The sequence below is a fragment of the Lacerta agilis genome, chromosome 16, assembly GCF_009819535.1.
Source record: "Lacerta agilis isolate rLacAgi1 chromosome 16, rLacAgi1.pri, whole genome shotgun sequence".
Lineage (NCBI taxonomy): Eukaryota > Metazoa > Chordata > Lepidosauria > Squamata > Lacertidae > Lacerta > Lacerta agilis.
Window position 1 is genome coordinate 8,993,922 of NC_046327.1, and position 22,050 is coordinate 9,015,971.

The 22,050-nt window shown below is 42.2% G+C and overlaps 1 long non-coding RNA gene across 1 annotated transcript in view; it reads right to left on the reverse strand.

The window, feature by feature from the left end:
- Window positions 1–200: 200 nt before the first annotated feature.
- The window catches only part of LOC117061279, a 158,349-nt gene continuing 136,499 nt past the window's right edge, over window positions 201–22,050 (reverse strand). Inside the window, exon 4 of the long non-coding RNA XR_004428060.1 lies at window positions 201–249. This is a non-coding gene — a long non-coding RNA (uncharacterized LOC117061279). The remainder of the gene's footprint in view (window positions 250–22,050) is intronic.

Consider the following 22,050-nt stretch of genomic DNA (forward strand, 5'->3'; position numbering starts at 1 on the left):
TTGGCTTCTTAAAACTGAAACTGCAGAAACATCTGCCCACATATATGCCACGTCACTTCCTGCTGTCTCAAAATAACTTCGAATAGCAAAAGCATGCCTGTTATCCATCTCTGAGTAGAGCACCTCCTCACTAGAATTTAATCTTTTAGATTATTAAGCACACTGCAGCAAAAAAATGGTAACAGAAATTATCAGCCTTACCCTGAGTGTGTAGATTTTGATTCAGTTCCAAATTCTCCACCCTGAGACCTGAAACAAGCAAAAAAAGAAACAGAGAAAACGTCATCTCATATTGAAGTTCAAAGAAAGTGTTGAAATGATGCTAATCACAACACTTCAGCAATAGCAATACAATTAAAAATAAAATAAAAGCTTATTAAAAACATTTCGAAACCATTTTAAAAAATACCTAAAAGCGATTAAGCACAATAAAACTCATAATGTTATCACCAGAAATTAATAAATAGAAATTTGCAGTATTCATTTATTTAAAACATGTATTCTCCACCTCTAATCAGAGTCTAAATATGCAGCAAAAAATGTGGTGGGAGCATGACATGCTGTTAGAATGGACTGATGACACCAAGCTGCAGATTCCAGACTGAACTGTGAGGAGAGAATGGACTCCTGCTTCACTGCCAACCCCAGAGACTTCTAGTCTTGCTCTTCCTCCTTGCTGGTATTCCCTGTTCAGCTGCCTTCTTCCAGCATACAAGTGCAAATGAGTGCGAAGAGACAGTAGGAACTCACCAGAACTCATTTCCGGCACCTTTCAGGTGGGCACCATTGCCATTGTAAGAGAACAAGGGAGGTGTTCATGGTGAGTTCTGGCACCACTTTTCTGGTACTGTCTAACTTTTTTTTTTTAAACAGATCTGGGGTAACAGAGTTTGGAGGTGTAAGGACAACCATAACTGCTAGAATTGGGGAATGTTAGAAATCAATAAATGGTAGAATTTAGATAATATTTACAATATTGAAGGGAAATGTCAGGTGTTAGATTGAAAAGGCAGGATAAATCAGGAAACTGCCTGGGGAGAAGGTCCATCAGGGAGTAATAGCTGGACAATGGCCAATCAATGACCCTCTGCAAGAGCTCTGGGTAAACAGAGCCGGGAGGGGGAGATTACAGGAAGTGTGATTTCACACAGTAAATAATGTGTCCTTTTGAAAATTTAGAGGCCATCTTGGCAGACTAGGATAGAAGCACGGAAATGATGCCTGGACGACAGTGCTGCACTGCTGGGAAGAACAAGCCCCTCTGGAGATGCAATGCTCTGAACTCTCTTCAAAGTAGACCCAGGTCTAAAGTATGTGTACAATAAACCATATTTCTTAAAGACACTGGTCTGTATTGTGACTTGATTGCCCAACAGAAATACAACCCTGGGTGAGTGCTTGGAACCCATTGGAGATTCAGGGAGGCACGCAACCATTTTAACAATACAATTTTGATAGAGGGTAATGGAAATTGTTCCAGTTGGGAAACTGATTGTATATGGATAACAAGTACTACTACTTTTCTGAATGAGTCCCATGACTTGTTTCCAGGAGAATTCAAGTACCTGATCAGCCCTGATCAGTCTCTGGTAGGTGAAGCAGTCACATTTCTAGGTGGGATATTTTTGGAGGAGGGGTGAGGTACATATTGCCAGCCAAGGCTAGCCACACTTACTGGTGGACAGGATGTGAGGGCCAGACCAGGGGAAGTGAAAGGCCTTTTCCCTTTATAATATATAATCAGCTCCCTAAACTCTCCCCCCCTTTCTGTAAATTACTAAGTCTTTTTGGATCTATGGTATTACTTAGGTTCCCCAGAACATCCTTGTTTTGGGCTTCCTTTTGATGCATGTCTATGTCTCAGGTTTTGTGTGTTGTCTACTGAATGAGTCAGGGTTCCGCTGAAGTTACTGGTAATTTCCTGGTTTTCTCTTTATCACCTTAATTCTTGTAGGGGCAGCAGATGTTGCTGGGCAGAATGCCCTCGTTCCTAGACATGGTTAATGCAAATTACTTAAGCGACAAGCCTCCAGCAGCCTCAAAACATTAGAATTTCTGAAACAAGGAAGAGCTGATACTTCTGTGATGCTATCTTCAACTGACATTGCTTCTTAATTAAAAAAAAGTAACTGATAAGGATGATTGTTTACTAACCAGATCATTGCATTTCCCAGCTAATTTTCAAGTAGACTTTCTACAAAAAAAATTAAATAACACAGTAGCTAAAAGCAGATTAAAATTATGGCTCGCTGAATAAAACTGCATCAGTGTGTGCTTCTCGATGTTGGCAAATAGGAAAACACCCCCTGATCTTTTCTCTTTCTTGTTCACAGTCTCTGTTGGGTTCCTGTATCTTTCCATCCATGGGAGGCATTCGATCTAGTGGAGGAACCCTGCAAATGGCAGCATGGGGCAGCAGCAGTCACTTGGCAACATCCCTGTTGCCTACCAGGGACAGAGAGGGGCAGGATGGAATGAACCACTAGTAAGGTGAATGCACACTGGTGGAGAAGCTGGCTGGTGCGGGAGGGGAGAGATGCAACTTTTGCCAATCCCCTGCAGACTCAGTACCATCTCCAACACTGTCCTCAATGGGGGCTTAATGTATCTGCTACCTACAGTGAGAATTGTCACAGAGTAGGCAGCTGTTGATGCCCCTGGGTTAGGGGGTTGGCTGTTGAGGAACTCTTAGGTTGCCCACTGGGGAGTGGCAGATATCTCTCCCCACCCCCATCTGTTTATTTGAATCTTGGCCAATCTGGCCAGGTCAAGTGGGTGGGGCTTGGGGCCTGATTAAAGCTGTCTGTCTGATCTCAGGGTCCATGGTGCATCACCCCCAGCTCAGAAATGTGTGATAACAGGTTACCCTGTTATAGGGGTCTAGTAGGAAGTCTCTGTCCAAAAGCCAAGGTGTGTGGCAGGTGGGCCATATAGCTTCCTTCAGCGGTTGGGAGGGTTATCCATGTAGATTTGTGGTTTGTGGAGGACCTGTTAATTCTGGGTTCGACCCTGTCATAAGACAAGTGTTCTACACCCACCCTCCCACCCCTTACTCGAGATACCTCTAGAAACAAAATTGACAGAAGAAATGTTTCCTCTTATAACCAAGCAAACAGCAAGAACTCAGGAGGGATACATCAGGTTGCGTCATAAACGGGGGGGGGGGGTGCGTGCGCTGTGAAGGATATACACCCAATGCCTAAGCCAAATCCAACCTACATCTGAAATCAATAAAGTTATGACCAATTTTTAAAATCCAAGAATGTCATCCTGTCCAGTTTGTTCACCTTCTTTGCTCAGGCCTTGCTCTCTGGAGGTGTGTGGGTGGGGGAGGGGGAAGGGTGTCACTGTGAGTGCATCTGCAAGTAATACACACCAAAAAGCTACCATCTCATTCTTTTACCTCATTCTCCCATTTGTGTAATATTTTAAAATATTTATATGCTGCTCGCCATGCTCACATTTCCAGATGGTGCACAATGATAAAATGTAAAGCAATAAAATATGCAAATATACAGTATAATTAAAAACCCATAAATGTGCAAAAATAATCAATAACCAAAAAATTATTAAAGCCATAGTGCCTGGCCTCACATGTCAGAAAATACCAAGGTGAAGAGAAAGGTTCTCAACATATGCTGAAACGGTAAATGTGTTGATTCTGGGCCCTTGTTTCTGGGGATATAGATTAGATTTCAAGCTCATATCCATTGTCTTGACTATCTGTTACTACCCATGAAGGGAGGATGAGATATGGAATCTCAAGGGTGCACACAGAAAGTATTATTAATAGTAGCACTTCCATACAAAACCTTGAATGCCTAACTATTAACTCAAAACTGCAGTGAAAGCTGAATAAGCAGCAGTGAACTTTTCAAGGAATATTGTAATAAAACAATCCAGATGGCTCAAACCATCATGCCACTCAGATAAAACAACAACAACATACACATATGCAATCAAAGCAAGACAAGTGAAATAATATAATTGCACAAAGTACTATTGCTTCCTGGGGCACAGGAATAAAATGTATGTTTCTTGGAAGCCTTCAAGAAAATACCAGGCAAGTAGATAAATGATCTATACAGTGACTATCAAAAGCCAAAAACCCAAACCACAGGTGCAAAGTGAGAGAGCAATCATTTCTCGGGAGCAATGGAGAAGTGACAAGATATGTCAACTTTATGACGCAACCTGATGTATCCCTCCTGAGTTCTTGCTGTTTGCTTGGTTGTAAGAAGAAACATTTCTTCTGTCAATGTTGTTTCTAGAGGTATCTCGAGTAAGGGGTGGGTGGGTGGGTGTAGAACACTTGTCTTATGAAAATCAATTTGCCATGAACTTTGAAACAAGGATTAAAACAGCAGAAAACTGTATTACCATCAATACTGTGCTGTTATCCTTCAGAAAACAGCAACGCTGGGCAACTAGGAACATGCCCTCATCTCGCCCACATGACCTGAGGAATTTTGGTACAGCCGTACCTCTGCTTATGTATCCCTCTGGATACGTAAACTACAGGTTGCAAACGCGGCAAACCCGGAAGTGTATACTTCCAGGTTTGGCTGCACGCACATGCACAGAAGGGCTCAATTGCATGCGCAGAAGCGCTCAATCGCACCGCGCATGTGCGCAGAATGGCGCCTCCAGTTACGAAGTTTCGGGGATGCGGCCAGGCCTCTGGAACGGATCCCATTCATAACCGGAGGTACCACTGTAGTCTTAAATTCTCTTCAGGCATACCTCCTTACATGAGAAGAGGGGAAGTGCAGATGTGCTCCCTGGTTTTGTTCCCTGTGCTGTGTCAACATCATTGCTCCCTCAGGCCTCTGTGTATGTCTGCAGTGGGAAGCCCTTCCTAATCATGTTGACTCCTCGTGCAATTTAGAAACTTGACATCCCATGAGTAGAGTGGACTTTCTGGTGCATAAATGTAGCCCCCCATCGCATAGAGAACTATGGAAGCAGCAAAAGTGATGTTGGGGAGGGCCAAGGAGACTGTCCCCATGCTACTCCTCAGATGGCACACCTGCAGTGGAACCCCTAAGCTTGCTTCTGGCAATATTTAGGTAGCGATTCTACTTAAAACTATTTTGATAGGCAGCAAAATGCTGAAGCCCTTCTAGGTATTTTCAGCATCCCTTTGACTTCCAGACATATGTGCAAATAAGACATGATACACAGGCGAAACTCGAAAAATTAGAATATCGTGGAAAGGTTCGTTTCTTTCAGTAATTCAACTTAAAAGGTGAAACTAATATATGAGCTAGACTCATGACATGCAAAGCGAGATATGTCAAGCCTTTATTTGTTATAATTGTGATGATTATGGCTGATGAGAACCCCAAATTAACAATTTCAACTTGGGGGTTTTCATCAGCTGTACGCCATAATCATCGCAATTATAACAAATAAAGGCTTGACCTATCTCGCTTTGCATGTCATGAGTCTAGCTCATATATTAGACTCCAGTAGCTAATCAAAACAATTGCTTACCTAAATGGAATTTTCCCACGATATTCTAATTTTTCGAGTTTCACCTGTATTATCAATTCATATTGTCAGAAAACTGAATTAAAAAACCCCCAAATACCCTACTTGATTAGCTGGCAAACATTTGGTAAAAAGGGAAGAACTTGTAGAGCTCATCTGGATCGCTGCTGTTCAGTATTCTCAGCTGCAGGTTTCAAACAGCTCCCACTGGTACCAGAGCCTAAAGAATTTCTGCACTGAGCAATACTGTAATGTGTTCCCAGTGTAGTAAGGTTAACCATCTGTATTCTGGAATATATTACTTTATAGAGTCCACATGTTAAAAGTTATGTTACGGTTTTGCTATGTTCTGTAGAAATATAAAAGCCTTTTCATCTTAAACTGAAAAAGGGCACATGCAAGACAACAGGAAAAAAAACAAAGGAACAACTTTTTAATCCCCCTTTTTTAATTTGTCACGACAAAAATAAATACATCACACCAGTTTTAAAATAAATGACTAAGATATGGGTGACTTCATGCACAGCCAATAACCCTTGAAACAGTATGATGTTTATTCATGTAAACCATGTTTTGATAAAGGAAAATATAGGTTCTTGTTTTTCAAAGCGATCTTGCTCAAGTGAATTTCTATGCACAGAAAACTTCAACCACATACCCAGGAGGGAAAGTGTGTGTGTCCCAGTTCAGCTATAATGGTAAAGAACGGTTTATGAGAACCATGATTTGCCAGAATCACTGCCTTGTTCTCTGGTAAAAGCTCAGTACCATTAAAAGCTGTATTACTAGCTGAAGGCCACCAAGTGCAGCTTTTTCTACCATGTTTTTATATATACCAGTTTTACACCTGTTAATGGCAAAGGAGTCCTGCTCGAAAATACGGTTCCTATAAGTGATCACCTTTATATACATTGGGTTGGATCCAGACAAATTTATGCATAATGAGCTTGGTTAGAAGCCCTATTCCTGTCACCGGTGCTGTCAACCTTTAAAACTCTGATGATTGGAGGACCCTTCTGAACGGGTCAGGGAATGTGTAGGGAATGGAGAGAGAAATGGGGATGAAATTAGATAAAGCCCCCCTTAGCTGTGAAGCTTGCTGTTTCCAACTGACCGCAGTCAATAATTAAAACAGTTTTAAAATTCAGTAAACTCAGACAACAGTCTACAGTAAAATACAGAGTCAGCAGTAAAATAAGCCTGGTGGTAGCACACTCACATTAACCACAAAACTTTCTATGTTAAAAAGAAAAGAAAAAACCCGCCCAGCTAAAAGCTGGCTGTGAATATGCCCAATGGGCCACTCCCTTTGAACTTCATTTGTGTGTCTGCAGGGTGAATTTCATAAAGGACTTATTCCACTATATTTCATTTCACTTATTTTTTACCCTGTGGTTAGATTTTCTTTGAAAAAATAGAACTACATTGGAAATGGTACTATATGTGACTGTTATTCCTCAATTAGCATTTTCTCTTGTTGAAGACTCAACAGGAATTATTAAGACCCAGCATGAGTTTCTTAAAAACAAGACATGGCAGATGAAATTAATTTCTCCCCGCCCCCCTTTTTATGGAGTTACAAGCTTGGTGGATCAGGGGAATGTTGTGGACATAGTGTATCTTGATTTCAGTAAGGCTTTTGACAAAGTCCTGCATAATATTTGTGTGAGCTGGTAAAACATGGGTTGAACAAGATAACTGTTACGTAGATTTGTATCTGGTGGAATGATGCATTGATACTTTAGTTGAGATTCCTGCATTGCAGAAGGTTGACTTGATGACCCTTGAGGTCCTTTCCAACTCTATGATTCTATCAAGGTTGTGATATTGTATGTACTGGTAGCAGGTAAGTTATGCAAAAAGTCTACTAGATTTAAAAAATGGGCTGGAATCCAGTGCTGCCACTCCACTCATGTAATAGCTTTGATTCAGCAGAGACCTCCAGTAAGTTTAATAGGAAAGAGGCAATTTTTGCTAATTCCTCCTTTCTGCTTCAGTTCCTTGTGCCCCTCCAAATCTGGTCAAAGTCAAGGACATTCCAAAATAGCATGGAAGGTGGTACCGGGTGCTCCATGGGGAAGGAGGAATTGGATTAAATTATTGTATTTATATTTACATCTAGTACTGCTAAGGCCAGTAGCTAATGCAATTAATACACAGAAAGAACAGGAACTGGGTGACACAAAATAAAAAAGGAATTATATACCATTTCCTGAACTAATTACTTCTGTCCATTAAAAGCTAACAGCCATTATATTTTGAATATTTTCTGTCCTTACTACCCATGTTATTTATCCTAGTCACTACTTTTCTTAGTCTTCACCAAAACGTTAATAGTGGTCATCATTCTCATTGCTCAGCATCCTTCACTGGGCATTTTATTTAAGCATACTTGATTCCTTACTGCATTGATTCAATTGGTCCACAGGGTAAAGGAAGGACATTAGTTCAATCAGACTGCATTCTGGAACTGCCTCTAGGTAATGGTGCCTAAAAAAAACAAACAGGGAGTTATGAGGTCTACTTTAAAAAAAATCAAACAAACCTCTAAGTTCTATCAAATGTTGTACACTTACTACAATTATGATGAGTTCTAATTGCAGTTCGATGAAAGAAATTGGGTGGTCTTATCAAAAATATTGTCTTTTCCTTTGCATCTATAAAACGATCATTTTGAGGATTGTCGGAAGCACGTTGTAAAGCTCCTTATGTAGCAATTTTGCCATATAAATGATAATTTATAGGTGCAACCTTAGCAAAATCATGGGCCATGCTAGCTTCGAGGGGAGTGGAATTATGCCTCAATGGCTAGTCCCTCCTGGTCAGAGAAAAGAAATCTAACACCTGATTACCATTTAGAATAGTTTGAAGCAAAATTATCAAGCCTTTCTGCCGCTTATAAAATCTGATTAAGTATTAATGCTTCCTTTGCCGTAACAGCTAGAATGGAACAAAATATGATGGGATTTTCAGGAATAGCCAGTTTACAATCTCACACTCTGCATGAAGATACGCAATACTATTTTGAGCTGATTGTACAGCAAGTTGAAGACCCACCGCAGGGCACCATGGCAGTCTCTCTCACAAACCTGGAGCTGGACCTGCCAGCGAACTTATTTCTTAGACCCAGGAGAGTCATCATCACTACATGTCATGGACAGCTTTGCTATAGTTAGGTAAAGGTAAAGGGACCCCTGACCATTAGGTCCAGTCGTGTCCGACGCTAGGGTTGCAGCACTCATCTCGTTCTATAGGCCAAGGGAGCTGGCGTTTGTCCGCAGACAGCTTCCGGGTCATGTGGCCAGCATGACAAAGCTGCTTTCTGGCGAACCAGAGCAGTGCACGGAAACACTGTCTGCCTTCCTGCCGGAGCGCTCCCTATTTATCTACTTGCACTTTGATGTGCTTTCGAACTGCTAGGTGGGCAGGAGCTGGGAACAGGAGCTCACACCGTGGCAGGGATTTGAACCGCCAACCTTCTGATCAGCAAGCCCTAGACTCTGTGGTTTAACCCACAGCGCCACCTGGGTCCCTTTTGCTATAGTTACCACATAGCATAAAGAGCAGTTCTCACAGCACAGTGAATAATGAGCCGGCGTGCACAGAAGAGGACAGAAGATTCAACTGAAGGAAGAAGCTGAATTCAGGCAGGGGACCATGAGGCTAAGGACTCCCGAGAGAAGCCAAGAACTGAAATCACTGGCTGGAGCTAAGGGGTCTGCATAGAAGAGCGTGTGTCCCAAGAGGAAACCTCCAAGACAGCTCTGAAGCCAAGGGTCCGTGAGATTGCTGAGCATCTGAGGTTGTTGGATCCTTGTAAATACTTCAGAACTCCTGAAAGAAGCTGGGGAGACTCCAGAGGGAGGTGGTTGTGGACAGCCCCCCGTGCCTAGCTGATCAATGTTAACTGGGTACGGGTTGCTTAGGGGAAATTGCTGTAGGTTTGAAAAGGGGGAGGAACTGAATCACTCGAGCAAAATGGTTAAAGAAACAGAAACCTTATTTTGAAACTATTCTGAGTGAAAGAAACTGTTACTAAGTTCATAGTATCCATGTTTATAAAAATTATTTTGAAATAAAATATGATTTACTTTGTTATACCATTTAAAGTAGAAACTGTGCTGTTTTGTCCCACAAAATAAAATAAAAAAGTCCTTCCAGTAGCACCTTAGAGACCAACTAAGTTTGTACTTGGTATGAGCTTTCATGTGCATGCACGCTTCTTCAGATACACTGAGACGGAAGTCACCAAACCCTTAAATACAGAGAGGGAGTGGGGAGGGGTATTACTCAGAAGGGTGGTGGGAATGGGTGATCAACTGATAGGTGTGGAAAAGCTGCTGACGACTCTTAACGGCTGCAATTAGTCTTGCAGGGAAAGGCAAGGGGTGAGATGGCTAAAGATAGCTTTGTCATGTATAATGAGATAAGAACCCAATGTCTTTGTTCAGACCAGGTTTCTCCATGGTTTTAAGTTTGGTGATTAGTTGCAATTCAGCCACTTTTGTCCCACAGTTATCCACAGTTACTGTTGGGTAAACAGAGGCACATAATTGACCTAGTATTTAAATGTATGGTGGCAGCAGTAAACGAGAGAGAGAGAGAGATAAGTAAAAGGTTATATCTTAAGCAAAGAAAACAAACACTAAAGTGTGGGATTATTTTCGACAAAACAGTGGCAGCAAAGAGGGGTTTCCTCGCAGCTTGCAGCAATAGTTCGTGTGGAATATTGTTCCTCCATAGCTTATTGCAGATAAACTTTATTAAAGCTACAAAACGCTAAACATACTTCCTGGAAATACGTTTCCTAGAAATCATTTGTGTTTATGCAAGTGGAAGTTCAACAAGCTTAATGATCACCAACCCTAGCTGCATAGGCATAAAGAAGTCTTCACGAGATGCTCTGAATCTCTGCTGAAAGAAAGAGTTCCACAGCATGGGACCAGCAACACTGTTTGATTTCTGGTTGAGGCCAGTCTTGTCTTTGTAATATGTGGGGCAACTAACAGTACTCCACTGGATAAGTTTAGTGATCAGGCTCGAATGTAAGGGCTCGGGAAGTCCTAGAATGGCTGTTGTGTAAGTCTCCTGCTGCAATTGAATATCATCCTAAGTCATAGGTGCCAAATCCCTGAGGCCCAGGGTGCCCGAGCACACTGGTGGAGGAAGAGGAGTGTGTGGGGGGAAAACGCACTGCCCCCAGCAGCGCAATCCTGATGGGGTGCCATTGCGGCTGCCCCCTGCCCACGCTGGGCGCCACGCCCCCAGGATGCACGTCACACCTCTGCAGGTGGTGTGCCCCACCCCCAGGACGTTCACCAGCCCCGCCTGCTCTCCACCCCCCAGTGCCGGAGCATGAAGCTCCGCCACTGCCCAAGCACTCACAAAATTCTCCATGAAGGGGCCGAGCACCCACAAATTTCAATGCCAAGGCCGCATGGCACACTGCATGGCACCCAAGGCCCCAGGCACCCACAGTCACAGAGTCAAGCTGGCACTCCTGCCCTAAGTGTTCTTTATAGGCTTAAGAGTTTATATGAAAACACATGAAAAGTAGTATCCATATTTTATTCAGTATTGTACTAGAAGGTGCTTACAATTGTTGCTTTCTCTCTATAGCTTCATGAAATTCCCTTGCACTGTGACTATGAGCTCCCCCCCCCCCCCCGCATAGCAAAAAAGCACAATGGATGATTGATTTTTAGTTCTCACAAATGATACAATGACAAATAAGAAGCCAGAGCAATTTAGTCTGAAATATTCTTTTCAATGGATTTAATGCATTAAGGAGTCAATCTGCTTTCTGCAAACTATCCAATGCAATGCTAATAGCATTATAAACAAACAAAACCCCAAATAGAGTACTGATTAATTGTGTGATATCATCATTGTGTAAACAAGAACACTATGGTGAATGCTTAGATTAGCCTCTGAAAGGTAGCTTTTGGTGTAGATGAATATATACAAGAATATTATAAAGCCATTCTTTCAAAGTGTTTGATCTCATTTTCAGTATTGTTTATGTACAAGTAGACATCTCTGCTGTTTAGGAACAAGGGCATCTCACTATCACCACCACCAAAATAAAAACAATTAACACAAAAGGGGATTCGTTGCAATACTTTTCTTTATATTATTTTCTTTTTATGTACTGCATTTCATTATCTTTCTATAAAAGAGTTTGGATTTTATTGCTCAATATGTTAAAAATCTCTTAATGAAATTCCATACACATGCACGCTTATCTCGGATCCTTTTGCTGCTATGCCAGAAAACCTGGTCTACAAACTAAGGTCCACAGGCTGGATCAGGGCCAATGGCCTTCTGGATTCGGTCTGCGGACGGTCCGGAAATCACTGCATGAATCGTCAGGGCGCACGTTCTTTCCCTCTCCCTCCCACTGTGTCCCTACCGCCTCCTCCCTCCCTCCTCCTGGCTTCTCCCTGCCCTGCCTAGAGGAGGAAGGGGGCTGGGCTTTGTTGGTGCCAGCAGCAGCAGCAGCGCTCGAGCGACTGTCATTTTAAGCAGCCCCTCTCCGGAGCCCTTTCACGCACCACTCATTGTCCCTCCACTGCCACCCCTAGCCCCTGCCACTCGCAAGACACAGGTAAGCAGCCACCAGGGCTTGTGGTGCTCTTGCATCATCCCCCCCCCAAAAAAAAATAGTTCGCCCCCCCCAAGGTCTGAGAGACAGTGGACCAGCCCCCTTCTGAAAAACTTTGCTGACCCCTGCTTTTACTGGTACGCCAGAAAACCTGGTCTACAGACCAACTGGTCTTTCCCCGAGGGGCATTGCAATGGGGTAGAGGGAGAAACAGACCTTCCACTGCCATCTCCCACCTTCGAAGGTTTCATAAAGGAGCAGCTGCCAGAAGTGCTCTTAAGGGGACCTCTGACCTTTTAAGTCTGTATAACCAGGGTTACAAATGATATCCACTTTGGAGTAACTTAGGATACTGCTCATGGACCTGTTTTTTGGGGAGGGGGGAGGGGTGGGGGTGAGGCAATTAGTTGAGGTTTGAACACCAATTTAATATCCGCAGTTGTTAAACTATAGGTGAGACTGCCCACAAGTTATCTTTTAGCAGTAAATATCATCACAGTCACCTTCTTTCTTAGCAGTGTATTACAAGAAAAGGAAACTAGCTTTCAGAATAGCTTCTCTCCTGCTGCAAAACCAGCCAGTCTGTGCAACCCAACTGCCCACATAATTCTTCCCTTAACCTTCTCAATATGTGTCTGCTGTGAAAAGCAGCTTCTCTTAGTCCTTGGCCTGAAGGTCTCACAGCTGTGGTTAAGTGACCACAAATCACAAAGTAAAACGGATAGTAGCATTTGAACTATTGGCCAATAGACCTGAAGGCACGGTTTCTGATAAGAGGAGGATCTCTCTTTCCATTTTTTTTAAGTCTGTTTAGCAATATTCGCCTAACATTTAATCTGACTTGAAAATCCAGCCATTTTACCTTTTATGCTGACTGGCAGCTCCCTCTGTTTAGGCCTTAGGTGTATCTGAAGCATGAACTGTTCAGCAGCAACTGTTCTGAGGTTATTCAGGCATATATATATATATATTACATTAAATGCTTAGTAATCACCTTCTGTTTTCCAAAGTAATAAACTTATGCAATGCAGAATGCGAAACCGTTAGTTTTTATGCTATTGTCATGGGAGTAGGAAATAAGAATTTCAGATCTCCGTTTTGTTTGCAAGCCATTTAAAATAGGATATAGAGGGGCCATATTGCAATAAATAAACAAGCCTTTCCAAGAGCAAATTCTGGCCGTACCAATAGAAATGGAGCAAAAAGAGGGGGGATTAGTGGGAGTCCATTAGCATATTGATGTCCAGGGGATCTTGAGGAGTATAGGACACAACTATGTTGTTCTTTAAAGAGACAAAGGGGCAATAGAAATAGCCTAATGAGGATTAGACCTTTTGGGCTAAGCCTTTGCTGGGAACACGGTTGGTCACTGGCAAGGATTGTTTTCTCATACCCAATTGTGACGTAGTCCTGTGCTGCCAGCTACAGCAGAGCTCAGTGGAGGGAAAAGCCAGATAACCAGCCGAGTCTCAGCGGGGTACTTACCTAGAGGCAAAGTATGTATACAAGGTCTGGTCCAGTCCTAAGGTCAGGAGTATATCAGTTCACATAGTGAGACAATCTAGGGGTCAAGAAAGCCCAATGGTCTAAGGTTGCAAGAAACAAGAAGCAGCAAGTCTGGTCAGGAACGACGAATGTTGTTTCCAGCAACTGACTGAGCCTGAAAACCCTGCTCAAGAAAGCTGGAGCCACCTGGTTCTCATCAGGAGCAAGAAGGCTGATCAACAGCAGGTGGAGTCACTTCGCCTTCTGCTCCTTCAGGCTGCTGCTCAGCAGGTGAAGCCGATTCCTGGTCCGTGACAGATTGGCATTGGTGCTGAGGTTTTCTCTTCCTCACCAGCATGAGCTATTTCTACTTTTCAGTGTTCATATGTCTGTCACAAATAGGGGTGGGAAAAGGTATTTGGGTAGGATTTTTAACTTAAGGGGGGGGGGCTTTATGTGACCTTGGGAACAGTGCATTTGGCCTAGGCCATGGCTGAGGCAGACACGGTTATTTCACCATCCAGCCCAGGTTGCCAGATGGGACCCAGATGCATGGCCTGTGCCATAGTGGGGACCATAAACCCAGGGGTGGAGGAAGGGGATGCGGTGGGGGTGGTCCGCACTGGGTGTAACTACTGAGGGGAGGTGACAAAATTCCGGACGGCACTCACTGCGTGGCCTGCAGTGTGTCTGAGCCACACGTCTCTCCTGGGAGTGACGTGGTGGTTTGGGCACCTGCAGGCTCCGTGCTGCCCCAAATGGTCTGCCCGCCATCTCCCCCTTAGCTGTAGCATGGCTGAGTGGGAGGAGGCAAGCAGACATCGTTGGAGGCCCCATAGAGTGTCCTGCCCCGGCTTGCCCCACCCCATGGGTGGGTGGCCCAACCCCCCGGATGCAGGGCACATGCGCTGCCCCAGGCACCTGATCAACTTGCTCCACCGCTGCATAGACCATTGGGGATGGAGCCAAGCATCCAACAGCTAGTGTGGTCTGATTACTGATCCTTGCTCTATGCCTACCCAACCCTGCTTACTTGCTGTAATCAATAACATTGCGGTCTGTTTTTAACCATAACTGGCCTGGTCTCCCTCTTCTCTGCTCCCGAGGGTGAGGTTTATGTGCACAGTGCACAATACCAATAAGTTGTAATTTGATACCCATTTAATTGCAGTGAAAATCTGTTGATTTAAATCTGTTGGATGTGAGTCCAACTCAGTCTAATATAATTGCATTTTATCCTATATGTAATACTTAAGGTTCTTTCTTTCTTTCTTTCTTTCTTTCTTTCTTTCTTTCTTTCTTTCTTTCTCTACACTAACCTCTGCTGCTGTTTCAATATTCAAGCTTTCAAGACAATACTCCTTCGTAAACAGATTGGGAAGAAGATTAAGAAGATTGTGGTTCATTGGGCAAGAATGGCTACAATTCATTCTATGGCCTATTAATATATATATATATATATATATATATATATATATATATATATATATTGCATATAACAATATACATTTAACATATAACATATTCTATGTCTTCTGAAATGGCCCAAAGCCATTTATAATTGCAGTCACTTGCCCCATTGCACTTTGTATAACTGAATTAGTGTTGTGAAGTTCTGTGTGTGATGCTATACCTAACCCAACGAAAGGTGACCCAGTTTAGATATTGCCGCAGCAATATGTCTTGCCCTTCTTAATCTTTAGGAACAAGATGACTGCAATGGTTACTGTATACTGACCTATTTATGGGCCAGAACACTTGCACACACAGAATATCTGGAGTGTATATTGTACACTTAGGAGAACCCTTTTTTTAAACAAAAAAAAGTATAAAGGGAAACATGTCTCAGATTTGGTGCAATTTTTTATATGGCAGACACTATTGACAGCTCAGGGTGCCTTGTCTTGACATGATGGAAATGCTGCGTGTATTGCCAAGAGTTTTCTGGAGAGTGCTCTTATTTTTTTAAGGACATGTTTCTCTTGAGGGCATCATTAAATTGAGGTTTCTAAAAATCTTTCGGACAAGATGTGTCTCCAAATAGTGATCTTATGTACATGCAATAAGGCTTAAAGCAAGGAAAACACATGACTGTCGGGAGCAAAATAATGAAATGGGCCTGAGCTATGATCATTTTAACCTGTGCTGCTCAAGTTTAATGCTGTCCGCTTAGTTTCTGTTAAAAGCTTTTAGTCAAAGGTTCTCCCTGATAAATGGTTTATTTTCTGTTCTTTCTATTTTATTGTAAGATGATAAAAACCCAGACATTTCAGGGGTAATTTCAAAGCTACACCTTTTCAGTATAGAACATGCAAGCTTGAGGAAAGTACAATTCCACCAGGGTTACTTCATGACCCTCTGAGATTTATTTAAAGAAGCTAATATGCACAAAATTCAGAAAAGCTAAGTAGGCATGTGCATAAACTCTGTTTTAAAAATGAACTCAAAAACTAATTGAAGCCTAAATTTGGCTTAGAGTGGACATAAAATTAGCGAAGAAAGTGGTTGTTGAACAATGGCTGGATCTAGCTGAAGCAACGCTGAAGGGAGCCTTGGAGAACTTGCTTAAAAAGAAATAGGAAATTCTTTCCAGTAGCACCTTAGAGACCAACTGAGTTTGTTCTTGGTATGAGCTTTCGTGTGCATGCACACGAAAGCTCATACCAAGAACAAACTCAGTTGGTCTCTAAGGTGCTACTGGAAAGAATTTCCTATTTTGTTTCGACTATGGCAGACCAACACGGCTACCCACCTGTAACTTGCTTAAAAAGAAAATTCTTCCTCCCTTTCATATTTCCATGTCAAGGAAGGCTACTGTCAACAAGATAGTACTGCATATGGTTATATAACAGTAGTGCATATGTGGCAACTCTTCTCAAGCAATGACGTTTTGAGTTGGATATCTAGTTTGTCTCTCAAACCTGCCTTCTGGCTTGCCCTTCCATCCTAACTTGGCTGTTGTTCCTGATTACAGATTTGTTCTACAGCTCCTGCATCCTGGGCTCACCGCAGTCTACTGCACATAAGATCATAAGAAGAACCTGCTGGGTGAGGCCAATGGCCTTTCTAGACCATCATCGCAGAGGCCAACCAGATGCCTATGGGAAGTGGAGAGCTGTAACAAGACTGGAGAAACAAGTTAGCCCCTGAGATTGCTGAGACCATGGGTCAGCAAACTAAGGGCTGCGGGCCAGATCAGGCCCAATAGCCTTCTGGATCTGGCCCACAGATGGTCTGGGAATCGCCGCGTGGATCGCCAGCGCATGAATCATTCTTTCCCTCTCCCTCCCTCTCCCTCACATGGTGGCAGCAGCGCCTCCTCCCTCCCTCCTCCTGGCTTCTCCCTGCCCTGCCTAGAGGAGGAAGGGGGCTGGGCTTTGTTGGCCCCAGCAGCAGCAGCACTCGAAAGCCCGCCATTTTAAACAGCCCCTCTCCAGAGCCCTTTCGCACGCCACTCATCGTCCCGCCACCGCCAGCTCCTACTGCTTGCAAGACACAGGAAAGCAGCCATTGGGGCTCGTGGTGCTCTTGCATCACCCCCCCCCCAAAAAAAAACCATAGTCTGCCGCCCCACAAGGTCTGAGGGACAGTGGACCGGCCCCCTGCTGAAAAAAGTTTGTTGACCCCTGGATGAGACTATGTAGGTTGAATTATTATTGGTTATGTCACTGCCATCCTAGGGGTGAGCTGCTGAAAGTACACCTGCTATCTTCAGCCTGCTTTCAATCACAGCTCTCCTTCTCTTAAGCTTATTGAAATCACCATTTATGGTTAGAAGTGTCTGATCCCAGGGCCTCAGACTTCTACATAAGAGAGAGACTGATGTACAGCAGTAATTGTACTGGAATTTTCCACAAATGGAGTGACCCCATAAGGAGAAAACGGGGACATTTTGAGCTTTCATGGAACTTCAAGAGAAAAAAGAGACACATTTCTCCCTTGTGCCCTGACTTTGGTAAGTGTCTTGAATTACAGGGTAAAATGTTAGCAGCTATGTCTATAGCTGTTTTGTTATTTTCAATCTGATTTTGCCGGAACTCCAAATGTGATTGGAAATTATGGACTGGAGGTTCCCCATCCCTGTGCTAGACCTTTATTTGGGAAACATATATAACCATTTCAAAAACAAATATTGCTAATCATCCACTAAGCACGCACAGTTTTGCATCTTTCTCCTTGCTAATAAGATTAACTATCCTAAATTTTTGTTCAGCTCTCAGTCAATGAATTATTTGGATGCCGGGGTGTGCAAAACTTGCAGTCCTTAATTCATCTGCTGCAGCAGTAGCAAATCTGAGTTTTGACTGCAGAAGTTTCAGTAAGCCAGTCCCAGAATTAATTCAATGTTTTTATCTTCCCATGCATAGCAAAATTATTTGTGCACACAGCGCACAAAAGGTTTTATTTCAAAACTGGGTAATCCTGAATCACTGGAGAGAACCTGGTGGAAGTGATAGTTAACTGTTCCAATAAATATGGATTATTAATCTGATTATTGATATATAAAGTTATCTTCACTGGTCTATTTGTACAAAACATTTGCTAATAAAATGAAGTCAAACAAGCCCCTCTTGATTTTGCATGATTAAAAACATTTTAAAGAACAACAAAGCAGTACAATCTTCTAATACAATACCAACATTCTTCAGCTGTGCATTGTCTGGTGCATAGAAGATAAATAATGTAGCGAATTCAAGAGTACAATAGAAGTACAGAAAGGTTCTGTAGACTAGAAAAACCAATAGTCTCCCCACTTCCATCTACGTATGAAGTGCTTGAGAAATACAGAGCAAAATTCAATGGTGCCTTCTCTTAAATGAAAAATTAAGGGTCACAAACGACTATATATATTCCCCTGATACTAAAAAAAAAAGCACTTGCACATATGTACATACAGTCCCAACCTGTCAGCAAAAACAAAAGTGTTTTAGAAGCATGCAACTCTACATGTGGGAGGGCTTTAGATTGCAATCCTAAACACCCTTTCTAGAGAATAAGCCCCAATGAACACAGTGGTACTTAGTTCTGAGTAAACATGTATAGGATTGTTTTGCCAGATGCCTAAACCCCTATTTGGGTCATTATATTGCATAATTAGAAGAAAAGAGTCAATTTTAGATGGCAGGGATTTCACAGAGACAAGGGCTAATGACTTTTACAACCTCAGGAGATGGGAGTGTTATTGAACATTATCCCCATGTCTGAAGGACCATTAAACAGGATGACTCAGTTGCAAGTGCCCAAGGGAGAAATAGAGGAAATGAGCTCCACAGGAAACAAGTTGATGGACCCAGAAACAAGGGGTTGATGCAGCTGGAAGAGAAGACACAGCTTACTTAGGTGCAATTTGTCCAAGTGGAGGTCTAAACAATGAAGACCAAACCCTGGTGTATAAAAAAACCCCAATAAAATTACAACACCAATGTTTTCTTTCATTCCAACGGCTATGTTGAGACGAGATGCTTGGACATTGTTTAGTATTATTATGAGAATGAGACACAGCAAGTATCAGTCTCACTTCTCCCCTGCTCTAGCACATGTGCTTTTGCGTCCATTTTAGATTAATCACAGTTCAGAGTGCCATCCCAATCCTAAACCATGGTTACTATGGTTCGCTGAGCAAGCCAGCTTCATCAACTATGAAGTTGCAGAAGCTGATTTATAAACAGGTCACAACTGGCCACTGCTAGTTCTGCTGGTTCACTAACAGGAGCTTATATAACAACCTCCAATATTTTTGCCAAACCACATTCTTTAAATGAAACGCTTACAGAAAAATAGGTAAGATTTATTTGCTGTCACCGCTGCCGCAAATTTGGTTCTCAAATGGGGTCTAGGCTATGTTCAGTCATAGTCTTCTTGAGTCTTCAACCACATAACTATAATCTCAGCTCTTTCATCTCCAATAACTTGGAGGCATATTGGATATACTCCTTGGGAGAGAGCACCAAGTGGCAATTGTGTCAACTGTAAATCTTATCTATCTATCTATCTATCTATCTCTCTCTCTCTCTCTCTCTCTCTCACTAGGACAATAACAGGAAGTGTGCTGAGTGAGCAGCAACTCCCCCGCCCTTTGCAGGACAGACTATAAACAAAATTCAAAATGAACAATTTTGATAGTTTTCCCCAACCTCAATCAAATATGTCCTTATAAGTCTTACCCTCATCAAACACGTCTGTGACAAAGTTAGCAAAGTACTGTACTTTTTTCCATCATGTACACTAGAACAGGCTGGATGTGTTTGAACAACTGAATACAGTCTCAGCCACAACAGAAATGGAACTTGAAAACACCCAGGACTCAAAGAGATTTATAGTGTGTTAAGTAGTGAAACCAGGTGTATTTTAATGTCCTAATCTCAATCACAGACAGTAGTCCTCACCTTTACCTTCAAAGCAAAGGGTAGCCTTACCACTATTCCTTGAATTTTCTGTGGATAAAACTTACACCAGCCATCATTATTAAGTATCTCGGAAACTGAGAAAACATTAGTGATAGCTAAATTTGATTTTAGCCTACCCCTGCATTGTCCAGTTTTTCTGTGCTTAATTCCAAGATAGCAACTCCTCTGTATTATTGATGACCAGAGGAGCAGGATATGGCTTCTGAATGTGTCAAGTGAATCCCAAGTATTTTTCTGCTGCTATCTCCCTGTCCTTCACTTCTGTGGCCTTGCAGCAGGTGTAGCAAGAACACGACCAGCAGAGGAGGGTTGGAGTAGATTCATTTACTGTTTCCTCTTTGGATGCTAACATTCGATGAGCCGGGAACAATGTGTTGTGTCCATGGGAGATACATCTTTCTGGGATGCTAATATTTTAGGAAGTAGAGAGAGGAGGGAAAAGTTGTTCCTTCTCTATATCCCAGTGGCTGCTGCCTCCAGAACAAGACAGGAAAGTGGGAATGTGCACAGGGAGTCGTACTATCATATGAGCTGGATAATAAATTGAGTGGGGATATTACCTGGCTTGGTTTATGACCAAGCATTACAAATGGAGTAAATTTATTTCACAAATGGTCAATCCCCCTTCCTCTGAGCTACAGTGTCATTTGTTGGAAATCCATTTTATCAGAATAGCTTTTGTCTCCTTCATCCTGCGAAAAATAATGGAATTTTGACTAAGATGGAGAAGCTCTCTTGCGACAATACAACTGATTAAGAAGTGTATAATAACTGGAGTTCAAACTCAATTCACATTATAATGATCTGAATTTCCCTTTTCTCCACTTAAAAGGGTCATGACTCCCGCTTTTGGGGCTACAGCCTCTTCCACAATAATATTATAATTCCACCCACCTGGCACAATGCAAATGGCTCTTGAAAACAATAAAAAAATAACATAAAAATAAATTATTGATGATAGTTAAGTATCCAGGTTGGCTTCCTCCCCTGCCCCCCCCTAATGCTAATAGGATAAAAAGATCTGTCTAATTCCTTTTTTTAAAGGACTCTGTCTTTTCATCACATGACTTTATGAACTATAACTTTTAGTCCTTATCTGTTTTAATTATCAGTTCTTACTCATTAATTATTTGTGTTTAATCTCGTACTCTATTCACATGTTTTATCCTACGTGTGTTTCTTTGTTCTTACTTGCTTTAACAATTACCTGTTTAAATCCAAATTGCTATTTTATTCATACGCTCCTCTTATGCTGGTCTGTGACCGTAATAAAAATTATTATTATTAACTATAACGAGAGGTTGAATCACCGTTTTTTGTCTCCCATCAATGCACTTAAAATCCATTCTCCATGAAATTCTCCATGGCTACATGATAAAAGACTTATATCTATAGTCAAGGTATGCAATGAAACTAGAGCCAGCTTGGCACAAAAGTACCTCCACTATTTGAATCAGTATAGTAAAAATATTTTTTGTGATTAAATATTAGTCATGAATATGACTTGAATAAGTAGTCACATGATAAGGAAAATGTGTGTGTGGGGAGGGGACAACCCAACACTGGATATTCAAGAAGGACCCAGATGCTAAAATCTAAGGCCACTGTTATACAAAGCAAACAGAATATGTGGAAAGTCTCGTTTTAGCTAGCATTGTTACAGGGAAGCAGAAATCCAAGGCTAACTGATCCGATACTGCCTACTCTGTTTAACTTAATGGGTTTGGCACGGTGAATGGCAGAGTTACAGAGCACATCCCCATTGCAGAACTTGGTGTGAGTCTCATCTGTTATGGAAAGGGTCTCTCCGTTAAGGCTTTCATATTACATTCCAATTGATGTGGGACAATGGGTCTGGTCCCAAGAACCTGGAATGTGAGTCACATAATTTTAATGGGAATGGGAGGGAATGCAATGTGGATACAGATGTAGGCTGAATCTGGTGCACAATTAGTCTGCTTTGAGTTTAACGGGATTTAAAATGCTTAACTGTGCACACTGGATTGCAGCTCATGTCTGTTGGTGCTATTGAAGAAATGAAGCTACTTGTGATGTTTTTGT